A 14,337-nucleotide genomic window follows, 5' to 3' on the forward strand; every position below is an offset into this window, starting at 1 on the left:
AGAAGAGGAAGAGCAGTTGGGTTCTCTTTTGTTATTTCAAACGTTGCAGATTTTTGAATGGTTGTAAAGCCGGCCTTAAACATTTTATCACCATCCATAGCAAACAAAGCCAGTGACGGGGACTGTCAAAACTCTGAAGAGGTTATTATTAAAGCCTTGAGGAATCGTTGCAAGGAGCCATCTTAAGCATAAAAATCCAATTTAAAAAGTCTGTTGATGAAAGCTTCTCATTAAAAGTGTTAAAAGATTTTCTTTGAGTTTCAAATTCAATACTTATGTATTATAAGGGGATGCCTCCAGACACCCTTTAATTCTGGCTTTTTATAAAAAAAAAAAAAAAAAAATTAGGGATCCCTGGGTGGCGCAGCGGTTTGGCGCCTGCCTTTGGCCCAGGGCGCGATCCTGGAGACCTGGGATCGAGTCCTACATTGGGCTCCCGGTGCATGGAGCCTGCTTCTCCCTCTGCCTGTGTCTCTGCCTTTCTCTCTCTCTCTCTGTGACTATCATGAATAAATAAATTTAAAAAAAAATTAGCCCTCCTTATGTATTTGTGATATACAAATGGTTGGGAAGCATTAGGACAGTAGGAGTCCAGTCCACTTCTCCAGGGCCCGTACCAGTTCAGACCCAACTTTGGAGGAGTGGAGGGTGTGTAGAGGCTGCCCTCCGCCCCCAGGCTTCTCTCAGCTGTGCAGGGACCAGGGAGAGGCTAACAGAGCATGACAAGAACATGGGACAAGTAGCTCATCCAACCTCCTCTCTCATCCAAGAGCTGCAGCCCCAACACCAAGGCTAGATTCCTTTTACTCCTCCCTCCTGGTCCCAGAATGGCAGCCCCTTATGGGGGTTGGGAGTCCTTATCTTCAGAAGGTGATTGATTTCCAGAAAAGCTTTGAGTCACTTGAGGCTAAATTCACATGCATAAAACACTTTTTAAGATGGCTAATAACATCTGGAGTCCCAAAGAAGCATGACATAATTTTTTTTTTTTTTAATTTCCCCAAATTGACTCTGAGGGCAGTTTCTTAAGCCAAATGCTTTGAGGCCTGCCACAACACTATAGGTTCCCGTGGTTTGCAGGAAGAGTGTCAACTGGATATAAAAGGTCTAAGATGTTTAATGAAAATCATCGTTGCTCCCAGCTGTGCCTCTTAGCATATGCAAAACAATCTCTCTAAATGGGGGCTTCCAAGAGGCACCTGAAATAGCTTTACTATTGTTTCTAACGAATCTCTAACAGTCGAAAGGCATCAGTCATTTGGAGTTTTATCTTTATTTAAAAAAAAAAAATAAGTGGGAATGACAACAGCTTCAGTTACCAAGAATCACTGCAAAACGTCAACATGATCTGCTGGTAATTTCCACTACTTTCAGGCCAGAGGTGGTGGGCTCCGCGGCAAGGCCAATCCAGAAGAGAAGCAATGAAATAAAAAGAGAGGGTGGGAACGAGCGCAGGTGCAGGAGGGCCAGCGCCTCGTGACCAAGCAAAACTCCCAGCCGGCCACTGAGGTTTCCGGGACCCCCAGAGCATCTTTGGGATGTTTTCCATCATTTTGCTCACTGCTGGTTCTGGGTCTCCCATTTGTTTTAAGCATGCTTATTTATGCCCTGTTAATTTAGAAAACAACGTATGCGTCTTTGGAGGAAAGAAAAAATCACAATCCTGCAAAGTAAAAGATGCAAGTGCCCCAGTGATGCATTTTTTTTTATATATAAAACATCTTTAAACCTTTGACACGCTCCCCCCCCCCCAGGTTGAACTCTGTAGGTCTGTTTTCCTCGCATGTTCTCTCTGTCCCGCTCCCCCCACCCTGCTAGGCCTCCCCGCCTTCTCCCACTTTGGTTTTCCATCCAGATTCCTTTTGTGGGTTCAGTCCCTCCTCTGGGGGGTCATTCCCGCCGCGGCGGCTCTTTTAAGCGCGACTCCCTGCGCCACGGGCTCCCTCCTGTGGCCGTCGGGGGTCACTGCACACCGCCGAGCGGCCCTCTCCTCTGCAGAGGCCCCGGGCTTGGGGGGTGCTGCACCGGCCTGGAGGCGGAGGGCTGCAAGGGCCTGGGGGGGCGGGGGGCGCTGCACGGGCCTGGAGGGGCCAGCCAGGCCAGGTCCCATCTTCTAACTCTAAGCACAGTCCCAGAGAGCGGTTTGGGTCTCCTCTGACCCCCTCATGGTGTCTCGGTGCTTCTGTGGGCCTCAAGGTTTCCAAGTTGTATCAAAAAGAGCATACCCCGAGCTCTGTGTGATTGCAAATTTGCTGAGAGCAGAACTTAAACATTCTCACACGAAGATACATACCTACCCACATACCTACACACGTGAGGTGAGGGAGGTGTTCATTAACTAGATGGAAGGGACGTTTTCGAAATGTAGCGGCACACCAAGTATTTTACAATTTGATATGTCAATTATGCATTAATAAAGCTTGGGTGGGGGAGCAAGGTCTGCAGGGTTGACATTCCTAGGGGTCAGAGTGTGAGGTTAGGTGAGAACCTGAGAACCAGAGAAGTGTGTGTGTGTGTGCTGTGTGCAAATGTAGCTGGGAAGGGAAACAGAGGAGTGACAAAGGCTCCTGCGTCTCTTTACAGGTCTTGGGCGGGGGGGGGGGGGGGGGGGGGGTTTAAAATTCATTTGTTTTGCCTCCAGATATTAAGCCATCAGGATACACCAGCACTGGGGACGCCAGAGCGAACCAGATACGATCCTGCTACCAAGGCCCTCTCTTACGGCTCACGGGAGACACAGTTTACAGGAAAGCCTGGCCTAGGAGCAAGCAAGGAGAGTCACAGAGCCAGATGTGAGGTTGGGCCGCTCCTCCACCACGAGCTTTGTGACCTTTGAAATATGCAGGAGAGTCGGAAGAAAGGGCCAACGGGGCTGTGCCCTAAGAGGAGAGCACCCTTAAAAGGGGTTTACAGCACCCTGGAAGGAGCCCTCCATCCTTCCCCATGTGATGAAAACCTGCTGGGTGACAGGTGCAGGGAGGGTTAACCAAATTAAAACAGGCCGCCAACGAGCCCATAGAAACCCCTAGAGTTAGGAACTCTGGTGGTAAACCTCTCGGGTCCCCTCCCTCCTCGGGAGCTTTGTACTATCACTCAATAGATTTTGCTTTGCTGCCCACCAGTGCGTCTGGTTGACTTCTTCATTCTTCCAAGTGATGTGACCAAGAACCACAAGCCCCAATGGAGGGGAAAAAAAATCCTGAAACAGTCACTTAGCCTCATTGAGGCTCAAATTTTTTTCATCTGTGAAATGAGGACAAACATACCCCCTCATTTTTCTCCACTGCCTCGCTGTGAGAGTCAGCTGAGCTGTAACACGGGAACGTGCTCTGAAAACCCCACGCAGATGCCGGGTAGATGCTGCTATTATTTTCAATATAATTTGGCCCTTCAAAAAGCTGGGTTTCTCAGAATACTCTCCTACAGCTTGTGCCTGAAATCCTTACCCAAGGAGTCACTGTTGAAAGGGTTTTCCTAACCGGGCAAGGCAATTGTAGCTGGAGGGCCCGGTGGCAAGGTGCGGCAGCTAGTCTGTCAGAGGAACCCCTCTCCTGGCATCCCAGTGCGAAGGCTCAGTGGGATCCGGCCCGGTGACTCACCCCACACAGCAGGGCAGGGTGCTGGACCCTAACTGGAACTCCTGAGCATCGTATTACCCAGTGGGTCCAGCACCAAGATCACGCGGGCTCGACCAGGTCTCTCTTCCCCCAAGACTTTCCAAGCACCATCCCCATTTGGGCTGGGTCAAATTTCGGGGATATCGCTATTGCTACCAGAGTGGGGTAACCCTTAACCCTTGCTCAGTTCTGATGCAAGTTTGTAGCAGAGGCTGACATGCCCAGCCCGCATCTCCTTGGCCCCCATCTCTAAATACCAACAGCTGTTTTTGTAAACACCTGATTTTTCTTTGTGCGCAGGGCGGTTTCTGGATGCCGATGAGTTAGTGCCCCCAGATGCATCCCTCCGGCAAGGACAGGGGAGGCGTGGGTGCGTAACTACAACTTTCTCATCCCTTGGGCAGCAAGTAACTGAGGAATGTTCTGGAGTGTTTCCCAGTGGGATTAGGGCCCAGTGTCCCCCCAGAAGGCTCTTGCTTAGATACCGTTCATTGGCTTCCTGCCCTTCCCTATCTCTACCAGTGCTTCCTGGGATCCCCTCACAAATACACTACTTGCACCCAAATCCTCGGGTCTGGGAAGGAAAAACTCAACCGAAGACAGTTGGTGCTGGAAGTTCTCCTGGGAAGCAGACCCTTGGAACGGAGTTGTGGAACTAACCACCCCCAGCCCGATGGTAAAGGATGCCTGCCGTTAGTCTTATGTGGAGCTTTCGAGATTCTAGAAGAGCCTCCTCTCAGCTTGTGAATAAGCTTGGTAAGACTGATGTGCAGTGAGCGATGGAGCCTGCTGGAAGGGGACGCAGCAGCTTCTGCAATAGCCCTGGCACTGTGCGTCAGAGGTACTGCGGCAAGAGACTCCGGAGTTGGTTCGTGGTTGAAAAAACCCTGCAGACTCAGGTCACCAACCACCAACCTAGAAGAAAGCCAGAGGCTTCTCAGGCCGCATCTTTACACCCCCAGCCACTGCAGCTGGAGGCCGGTCCCTACACCCCCACCTACTGCAGCTGGAGGCCAGTCCCGAGGCAAACCAGGCCTAGGATGGGCCGCAGGCCGTTGCAACAACCAGAGGAGCTGCAGCCACAGCCTTGGCGGCCTCCTAGGCGGAGCTGAGGGCCCCTGCGATGGGAAACGTGGGGGGACGGGCCTGGGAGCAACAGCGCCCTTGCTCTGGCGAGGAGAGCAGCCACCTGTTACCTGGGGAGGACACGAGGGCCTCCCCCAGGCCAGGTACCTCAGAGTTTGCTCCTGCAGCTCCATCAACCACTAGGGTCGAGTCTTAGGCCTGGGAAGCGGGGCCGGCCCCCCCCGGACCCCACCTCGGGCCCCTGGGCAGGCCTGCCTGCCGGCCACTACCCCACCCTGCGTGTACCCCGAGGGACTGCGCCTCTTGTGCCGGCGCTGGGGTCAACGCTTCGCGTTAGTGGCTCGAAACTGGGCCGTCGTCATGCAAGTTCCGCACAAACCAAGAGTCTGCAAATGCCGCGTGTTCAAACCAGAGGGTTTCTTTTTTTTCCTTCCCCCTCCCCTTCCCGCTCCCCAGTCCCCCCATCCCTTCCCCTTTAGTTTTTTTTTTTTTTATGCTACCATGCAACAAAACTTTAACATTTTGAACAGCTATTGAGAAAACCAGTGATTCAGCTCTTACTGAAACTGGTAATTTCTAAACTTAAATTGGGGCAAATGGCTAGAGGCCGAGCAATGCCATCATTGGGCACTAAGAATTCAAGATTGAAGAATTAACAGCCACCCCTCAGACGAAGAACCAGGTGGAGAGTTGACTCTTTCTGGATGTTGTAATCAGAAAGAGTGCGGCCCTCTTCCAGCTGCTGGCCTGCAAAGATGAGCCTCTACTGGTCGGGGGGGGGGGGGGGGGGGGGGGAGGGATGCCCTCTTTATCCTGGATCTCGGCCTTCACGTTTTCAATGGTATCACTGGGCTCCACCTCCAGGGTGATGGTCTTGCCAGTTAGGGTTTTCACGAAGATCTGCACTTTGACCTGCTAACGAACGCAAGGACACCGAAGTCCATCACGTCCAGTCACCCCCACACCGCCACCTAACAATGCCAGCCGCCTACGAGCCCGCCTTGCAGAACCACGCAGGCTGCGGCCGAGAGGTGTTCCCCATGCGCAGGTCGGGCTTAAAACAAGACCCGGGGCTCCTGAAGGCACCAATGAGCTGCCCGGGTTGCCTGCCAATGTCGACCAATCAGGGTGCAGCGTCTCCAGCCAATCAGGGTGCAGCCTTCCCGAGCAATCGGGATGCTGCCTGTCCAGCCAATCAGGATGCACCCCTCCCAACCAATCAGGATGCAGCTTTCCCAAGCAATCAGATGCAGCCTCTCCAACCAATCAGGATGCAGCCTTTCTGACCAATCAGGATGAAGCACTACCCCCCCTTTCCTTTATTAGCATATCGGACCCGAGTGGGAACCTGCGCTGGCACTTGGTATAAAGTTAGCGTCTGTGGCTCTCAGGAGAGCGGCCTAATTGCCTTTAGTTGTTGTTGTTGTTGTTGCCAGGCCCCAGAACCCAGCTCCAGGAACAACTGGAACGAAGAAGGAACAGTCCACGTGGGGCCCCAGGGCTCATTTGGAGCCTGACTCGGGCCACTGAGCTCATGGTTCTGTCGTGGTCCCTTCGATCCGGGGCCATGGTGGCATTTGGGGTCCCTTGTTGCAGGTCTCCAGCTCAGGGCCTGGGGAGCTCTAGGAGTTCTTTCCTCGGTGTGTCATCACCGGGGTCAAGGGGCACAGGAACCTTCATAGGGGAGGAGCTACCGAGTATACTGGACGTTGCATGGGGCAGGGGCCCTCGTGTGCTCAGGCCCTGACGACCGCCCTCTAGGAACTGGGTGAGGGCGCGCGATCCCTCACTTGGCAGCTGACACCAGCGTCTGCTTACTTGCTCCTACGTGGGCCGAGAGGGTCCCGTGCTGGCTGCCCCGACCTGGCCCGCAGGTGCACCGCGGCCCGGCAGTCCTGAGCAAGCCCTTCGGAGGGTTGATGGGAATTACTTCCACCTTGCCTCCGACAGGCAAATGCCTCCCCTCCCCACTCCCACCCCCCCCCCCATGACTAGAGCCCAAGTCTAAACTAAACCCTCCTTCAGCCAGTCTTGGCCTGCACAGGGCCGCCCCTGCGGAGCTGCTCAGCGATGGTGGGGTCAGTCCCCCCAACTAGTGGGCTCCTTATCCGGCAAAGAAGGTGCCTACCATACCTTCACTGGGATGCGAGTCCTGATTCAAGGGGGGGGGGAGGCAAATCAAGTTCTACCTTATTTCCGACCCCCTAACCCTGACTCAACTCTCTGAAGATGCGTTTCCATGCATGTTCTCCTGGTCCCAAACAAGGCGGACATAGTGATCACCGAGCAGAACTGACCTGGGAATTGTTAGAAATGCAGAACCTCGGGCTCATCCCAAGCACTGAATCCGCATCTGTTTCTAATGAGATCCCAGGTGATTTGTATCCGTATTTAAGGATGAGAAGCCCTGCTTCAGAACTATCCAGAAACCCCAGCAGAAAGGGTCTTCCGTTTCTTAGGCCTGAATAAGCCAACTTTCAACAACCCCATCGTCACCAACCCCTTTGTCGCTGTGACTGTCCCCGTTATCACCATGGAGCAGCATCCGTAGGGTAGACACTTCATCATGAACCATTTTTATGACGGTACATACGGAGCAGACAATGCCTTGCCCTAGCTGACCCTACTTCCACAGACATATTTATAAGGTAAACCACCTTTTTTTTTTTTTTTTTTTTTTTTTGTTTCATCCTCTGGAAGGATTCTGTAACTTATTTGCTTTCACTTAAGAGTTTTAAATCACCTCCCCCAGCAATTCCCACTTTCCCCAATCTTCCACACCCAACTGCTTCTCCTCTGCCCATCGCGCCTGGGTTCCTTTCTCACCCTGCCCCTGCACCTTTTTGTGCACTTACTTGAAGACTTCTGCTATTGTCAGAACAGCCAAAGACCACAATGCTTCAACTGGCAGGAAACAGTCTTCACACTCAGGATTTCCTATTATGTGCAGCCTTTTCCAGAAACACAATTGCATCTAAAAATAGAAACCGCCTGGATTTACCTTCATCTCAACACAATGACTCCATGGCCACTGTGACTGGCCTTGAATGACGGCCAACCACTTTGAAACACACAGACACTCTATCAATGGAGGTGAAGGAAGCCGCTTCCAGGGACTTCCAAGTGAGGGTAGGCAGCTGTTTACTTATTCCCCATTCTTTTGTTATTTTGCTTGATTTTGCCAGTAAAGCTTGGGTAGGAGGAAGGAAAGAGAGGAAGACAGGGGGCCATGGCCCAAAAGGAAGGAATGCAGGGGAGAGGGCTAAGGAAGACCAGGATGTGGGAGCGATAACCGTGGGGTGGAGGAGATGACTCAGGAGAAAAGGAAAAGTGGCAGGTGTGCTGTTGAGGAAGAAAAGTGAACCGGAGAAGGAAGAGAGGGAAAGGACTGCAGCCGGATTTTCAGTGCTCCCTACGCAGCTGGCATGGCCAGGACTTCCCAGCTGGCCCGTGGTTTCCTGAGAGTGGAGAATGAAGAGAGCTGCTCTTCATGCCGGTGCCAAGTTTGGTGGTGTTTATTTCCTTCTTCACAATCCCCTGAGTCGCATAACCGCCTTTGGGGAAGAGAAGTTCTCACCTCTATCCTCATTCCCTTCTGGGGGGGGGAGGAGGACGGTGGAGGTCAGACGGCATCTTGAAAGCTAGAGAGACTGGAGGAGGTTGGGTGCTGGAGGAGGTGATCCTGGAAGAGCATTTCTAGTGATGATCCTGCAAGAACATTTTTCATGAGCTGGAAGTTCGGAAGCAACGGGAGAACTGGTGAGAAGTCAGGAGACAGGTGCATTTGAGGTTACCTGGAGAGACGTGAGCAGGAGGCTGGGAGCTTTCCAAGGCTGGCGAGCTCTCCAGACTGAGTTAAGCAGACCTAAGGCTGGCCCCAGCTCTGCCCATTAAGTGGGGGACCTGGACATGCTGTCTTCTCTAAGCCTCAGGAACCCCAAGCCTGGATGAGGGCACCCATGTCATCAGGTGTTTGCGACAATTCCGTGGTTTGTGCATGAAAAGTTCCACTTCCTGTTTGTTCTATTCCATGGATTGATTGGCAGAGTCAGGATTCAGGAGGTGTTATGAAAAGAGCTTTGACCTGAAGTCAGGCCTTGGACCAGAGAGAGAAGGGGATGCAAGGGAGCCAGAGGTGGAGTGCGCGTTGGCCCAGGTGAATGAGCAGAGAAAACTGGGACCCTAAGGACCTAGACTATGTGACAAGGGGAGAAACGGTGGTGGTGGAGAAAGAGCCGGGTTCTTGTACATGCTGTGCCTCAGGACAACCCAGGAGAGCTAGAAAGTTTCTCCCTCTGGGAGCATTCCAGCTAGTAAATGAAGATAACGAGAATTAAAATTGAGCCATTTCGTGACCCCTAAGGCAATAGAGGACGTAGCTACCGATCATTGTGTCAGTCATCAACGTATAACCTCCTCTAGCCACCCTTCAGTACCTGCTCCGTATTAACGGACTGGGCTCCTGAAGCGTTTCTTATGATGCATGCAATGTTGAGCTTTGTCAGTAGAGGGCACAGGAGGGACCTTGCTGGAGAAAAGGGGCTTTTCTCAGTGGGTGTTCACGTTATTTTCCTTGCTCTGGCTGCATGGCCTCTCAACAGTGCCTGCCCTGCCCTAGCCACGTGCTTAGGATGCACAGTCCCTCAGAGACCTTAGAGTCCTAGCCTGGGCCCAGGCACCGCCTTCGCCTCTGCACCTGTGATGTGGACACGGTGCGCTCCAGGCCTCTTGGTGGCAGTGGAGCCCCATCTCCTCCTGGGCACTGTTTTCCAGCATCAGCTGCCTTGTACCTGAGACCTCATTCTCTCCTGTCCTCCCGATGTGAATGCTGCACACCAGGCCGTCCAGCCATAGGAGCACCCTGCACCCATGCTTGCCTGCATCCATGAGTTCTTTCTTGCTTGCCTGGTGACTATGGTCTAGGTCTGGCCAAGAAGCCCAGTGAACTTAGCTGCCTTCATCGACTGTGCTGCAGCCAGACCTGTTCCAACTAAGTTGGAGCCTCTGTCTTCAGGGAACCCGCCCCCCCCTTCCAAGCTCGTTTCTCCCTGAGTTACTTAGATACTGAATACTATATACCATACCTCTTTATTGTTACTCTCCTATCATAGTGAACAATTCTATTACCCCCGCGGCTGTGTGATTTCAGTTTCCTGGGTGGACCCAGACCAATGTGATCAGGAATGACTGCTAACCTCATAAAGACAACCAGAGTCATGTGGCCTCGTTGGAAATACACAACATGGGACTCCTGGGTGGCTTAGCGATTGAGTGTCTGCCTTCAGCTCAGGGTGTGATCCCAGGTCCAGGGATCAAGTCCCCACATGGGGCTCCTTGTGAGGAGCCTGCTTCTCCCTCTGCCTGTGTCTCTGCCTCTCATTCTGTGTGTTTCTCATGAATGAATAAATAAAATCTTTAAAAATTAAAAAAGGAAATACACAACACACCTATAAGGTATTCTTGTCAAAACATCAATCTTAAATCTAAGCAAGCCTTAGATATAAGTGTTCAAGAAACACACAGGATCCAGGGACATGTCAACACCATCAGATGCAATCAGCAAAATCCAGGCTGTGGAAAACTCCAAGGAAAAATAACCTGACCTGAAGTCAGGTTATTTGGATATAGATTCAAATGAATTGTTGGATCTAGATTCAGATTAATTGTTGGATCTAGATTCAAATGAATTGTTGAAAAAGATTTATGAGACAACGGAGGAAACTTCCTGGATATTTGATAACATTGAGGTAATTTTCAAGAGCTGGTGAAGGAAATATGAACACTGGATGTTTGATATTAAGGAAATTCCTCTTCTTTCTTTTTTTTTTTTTTAAGATTTTATATATTTATTTGGCCAAGAGCATGCAAGAGAACACAAGCAGGGGGAGCAGCAGAGAGAGAGGGAGAACCAGGCTCCCCACTGAGCTGAGAGCCTGATGTGGGACTCAAACCCGGGAACCTGGGATCATGACCTGAGTTGAAGGCAGACGCCCAACTGACTGAGCCACCCAGGTGCCCCCAGGAAATTATTTTTCTTTTTGGCTGTGATAATACTGTGGATATTTTTAGGAGTTTTGACTTTTTAGATTCACTATTTTAGATTTAATATTTTAATATTTAAAATATTAACAGATGAATTGGTATGATGTTGGGGATTTGCTTCAAAATAATCGATGCATGGGGTAGAGTGGATGAGAGAATATATGGGCCATGAGTTGATAATATCAAAGCTGGGTGATGAGTACATGAGCTCATTAAAAACCTTTTTAACATTCCTACAAATTGATAAGAAAAAAGGCAACTTAAGTGAAAAATAAAAGGTATAGATAGGCAATGGATGAAAGAAGCCTGTATGACCAAAAGAACATGTAAATGTGCTCACCCTTGCTGGTTATAAAGAAAATGCAAATATAAAAGAACAGTGGAAGACCAAGGAGGTCATGGGGAAATGAGTATTCCCAATGGTATTTCCATATTGAAGGACAATTTGGCAGAGTTTTTCAAATGTAAAATGTGCATTTCTGTAAGCCCAACAGCTGTTGCTTTTTAGATGTATCTCTCTTAAAGAAATGGTCAAATATATGGACAAGATTACTTAGTACAATATATATATTTTTTTGAAATAGCAACACCTAGAAGCAAACTAAATATCCATTAATGGAGAAGTGGTTAACAAAAAGTAGTTAAAACATGATGTGAATTAATACACCTGGGGGAAAAAACACCTAGAATTTGTCCCTTTAAAAATGGCATAATTTTTGTTTACTTATATACATATCGCTTTGTATATACACATATCCTGCTATGTTGATTTTTCTTAATATCTTCATGGTGCTTATATAATTCACTTTTCTTTCACTTTCTAAGTGTTTACTAAATTTGGCAAGAGATAAATCATTAGTGCCTTGAGCTTTAGTGATCCCCTGGGGCACAGCAGGAAACCAAAGACAGTGGAGTGGGGACATGGTGGGTGGGTCCCTCCCCAGAGGCTATGCCCATAGCCAGGCTCTGGCCCACCCTATCCACCTGGTCCCATTAACAGGTAGGTAACTGGCCAAGTTTCAAGATAGAGAAAACTCAAATGTTTCCTGTTTAAAAGGATTTCCTCAAGTATGTCTTGTCATAAGACTTTAGGGCCAGCTCGTCCAATTCCTGATTTTTAAGGATGAGAAAGCTAAGGTCCAGGGAAGCTAAGGAAGTTACCCAAGGCCACCAGACTGTTTGGCATTTTCAAAAGGTCTCTTGCAAAGTACTAGGAGGACAAGTAGGAAAGCATTCCCAGGAAACCTCTGAACATTTGGGAACTATGAGGAAATAACTAGGGAATTATGTGTCCAGGACAAGCATTCAGATTAGAATTCCTGCAAAGTTGCTGACAGCCATATGAGTGACCAGCATCCAGTGGTAAATCACCAGGATCAGGAGAATGAATCATCGCAGGCTTTGTTCTTTGTAGGACAGCACATTTTTCTCTGGCTCTCTCTGTTCTATATCAGGGGATTGTTTCCATCAGGTCACCGGGCTGAAGGACCCACTAAATCTGGCCTCAATCCTGTCTTGGCAAGCGGCCATGGCCAGGGTGATGGAGGAGTGTTTACACATGTCAGATCCCAGGAACATTTTCTCTGTTCTGTCTGATAAAGGCCAGAGTCAGATAGGCAGTGCTGAAGAGCACTGGATGAAGAGTCGGTTTGCCTGGGGGCTGTTTCTGTTGGGCCCTGAATCCAGCCGTGTGAGCTTGACCTGGTCATTTAAGGGCTTTCTAAGTGGGCAAAATAAACCGGTTGGATGCGACTCCCTAGCTCTCCTGTCTCAGGAACAGGCTTTGGGATGAAAGTAGCTTCTAGCCTGAATACTCATTTTCAAAATCTGTTCTCTCAAGCAGAGTGAGAAAGAAGTGCAAGTTGATAGCCATGACTGGTACAGAGCCAAGGCCGAGTTTAAGGAAGAGAAAGAACCCATGCCCTGTCCAGGCAGAGCAAGTAGGCTCATCCCTGGAGGTGGCTCTTTGTGGTGGCTGCCTGGACGCTGGGTTGAGAAGGATCTGAAGAAAAGCTGAGCTCAGGGAAGAGAGTTCTCAGACCCATGAATGATGTCAGCCATGGGTGAGGGGGTGAGGGCACACCGTGTTTTTGCTACCCTTGCACCTAATCACCACAGTTATGTTCCTATAGCCATGAACCCAGGAACCCAACACAAAGCAGGAAAATGCATCTGAGGAAAACTTAGAAAAAGAAAACTTCAGGAAGCTGGCTCATTTGGGATATAATTAGCAGATGAGAGAGTGGGATCCGGATACCCGGGTTCTGTTCTTTGGCCTATCACTAAATAACTATCATGGAGGAAATCAATAAATTGGGATGTCGATGTTGGGACCATTTGTTCTGTCTCTGTTGTGGCCTGAGGTCTGATAAGGAAGGCTGCTAAAGGCTCTTTGGAAGTGGAGGGGGGAATATGGAGCAGCCCTGATGCTCCTGCAGCCACTGGAAGTGGTTCTTAAACAGCCTGGCCCAGTTTTATCTTGTTTTAATTAGTGCTGTAATTGCACAACATTAACAAAATAAGGTAAATTATAAAATTTTCCATTATGATATGTTAAAAAAAAAAAAAAGGGAATAAAAAAGGAAAAAAAAAAAAAAAATAAAAAAAAATAAAAAAATAAAAAAATAAAAAAAAAAAGGGGGGGGTGGGCAGAAAAGAGAGACCAAAAGAAAATTACCTGTATTCTTTTTTTTTTTTTTTTTTTAAAGAATGGAGAGGAGGCGCAGAGGGAGAGAATCTTCATCAGGCTCCATGCCCAGTACTAAGCCCATCACAGGGCTGGATCTCACACCCTGGAAATCATGACCTGAACTGATATCAAGAGTTGGATGCTTGGGCAGCCCCAGTGGTCCAGCGGTTTAGCACTGCCTTCAGCCCGGGGTGTGATCCTGGAGACCCAGGGTCGAGTCCCACATCAGGCTTCCTACACGGAACCTGCTTCTCCCTCTGCCTGTCTCTCTCTCTCTCTCTCTCATGAATAAATAAATAAAATTTAAAAAAAAAAGAGTTGGATGCTTAACCAACTGAGCCACCCAGGTGCCCCCAAAATTACCTGTATTCCTATTGCTCAGATCCAACATTTGATATCTTGTATTCCCTTGATCTGAAGAGAATTTAGTGTAAATGTCTTCTGTGATAACTAACAGATTCACTTTTTTTGGCTCATGTTCAGGAAATTGAACCACAAACCAAGAGCATGTTATATATTAAGTAGTCAGTAAATAATAATTTAATACAACTAATAATAATTTTGTGTTATTTTATTATCATTAGTATCACGCATGACAAACCAGAGCCAAATAAGGGCAACAGCCTTTTTTTTTTTTTAATTTATTTACTCATGAAAGACACAGAAAGAGAGAAGCAGAGGCATAGGCAGAGGGAGAAGCAGGCTCCTTGCTGGGAGCCCGACGCGGGACTCGATCCCAGGTCTCCAGGATCACGCCCTGGGCTGAAGGCGACACTAAACCACTGAGCCACCAGGGCAAAGGGCGACACTCTATGTCAGATCACTTCTAACTTTGTGGATAAAATTGAGGCAAACCAGGCTCTTTTTGAAATTACATGTAAAAGTGAGTGAGGAACAGAAAGG

The 14,337-nt window shown here is 49.1% G+C and overlaps 2 long non-coding RNA genes across 4 annotated transcripts in view; one reads left to right on the forward strand and one right to left on the reverse strand.

Moving 5' to 3' along the window:
• Positions 1–1,299: 1,299 nt before the first annotated feature.
• LOC119865420 overlaps positions 1,300–14,337 on the reverse strand; it is a 40,875-nt gene continuing 27,837 nt past the window's right edge. Inside the window, exons 1-3 of one of the 2 annotated variants that reach the window (XR_005377190.1) lie at positions 8,281–8,487; positions 7,559–7,677; positions 1,300–1,608 (exon numbers count right to left, since the gene is read on the reverse strand). This is a non-coding gene — a long non-coding RNA (uncharacterized LOC119865420). Of the gene's footprint in view, positions 1,609–7,558; positions 7,678–8,280; positions 8,488–14,337 lie in introns of those variants that run through there. The other variant, XR_005377189.1, reaches the window with a different exon arrangement.
• Positions 6,050–13,511, forward strand: LOC111091988. 2 transcript variants are annotated; one of them, XR_005377188.1, is made up of 3 exons: positions 6,050–7,351; positions 7,654–7,832; positions 13,454–13,511. It is a non-coding gene; the product is annotated as an uncharacterized LOC111091988 (long non-coding RNA). The 2 variants fall into 2 exon arrangements; XR_005377187.1 differs by lacking the exon at positions 13,454–13,511 and adding an exon at positions 12,589–13,278.

This window comes from Canis lupus, chromosome 23, assembly GCF_011100685.1.
Source record: "Canis lupus familiaris isolate Mischka breed German Shepherd chromosome 23, alternate assembly UU_Cfam_GSD_1.0, whole genome shotgun sequence".
Classification (NCBI taxonomy): domain Eukaryota; kingdom Metazoa; phylum Chordata; class Mammalia; order Carnivora; family Canidae; genus Canis; species Canis lupus.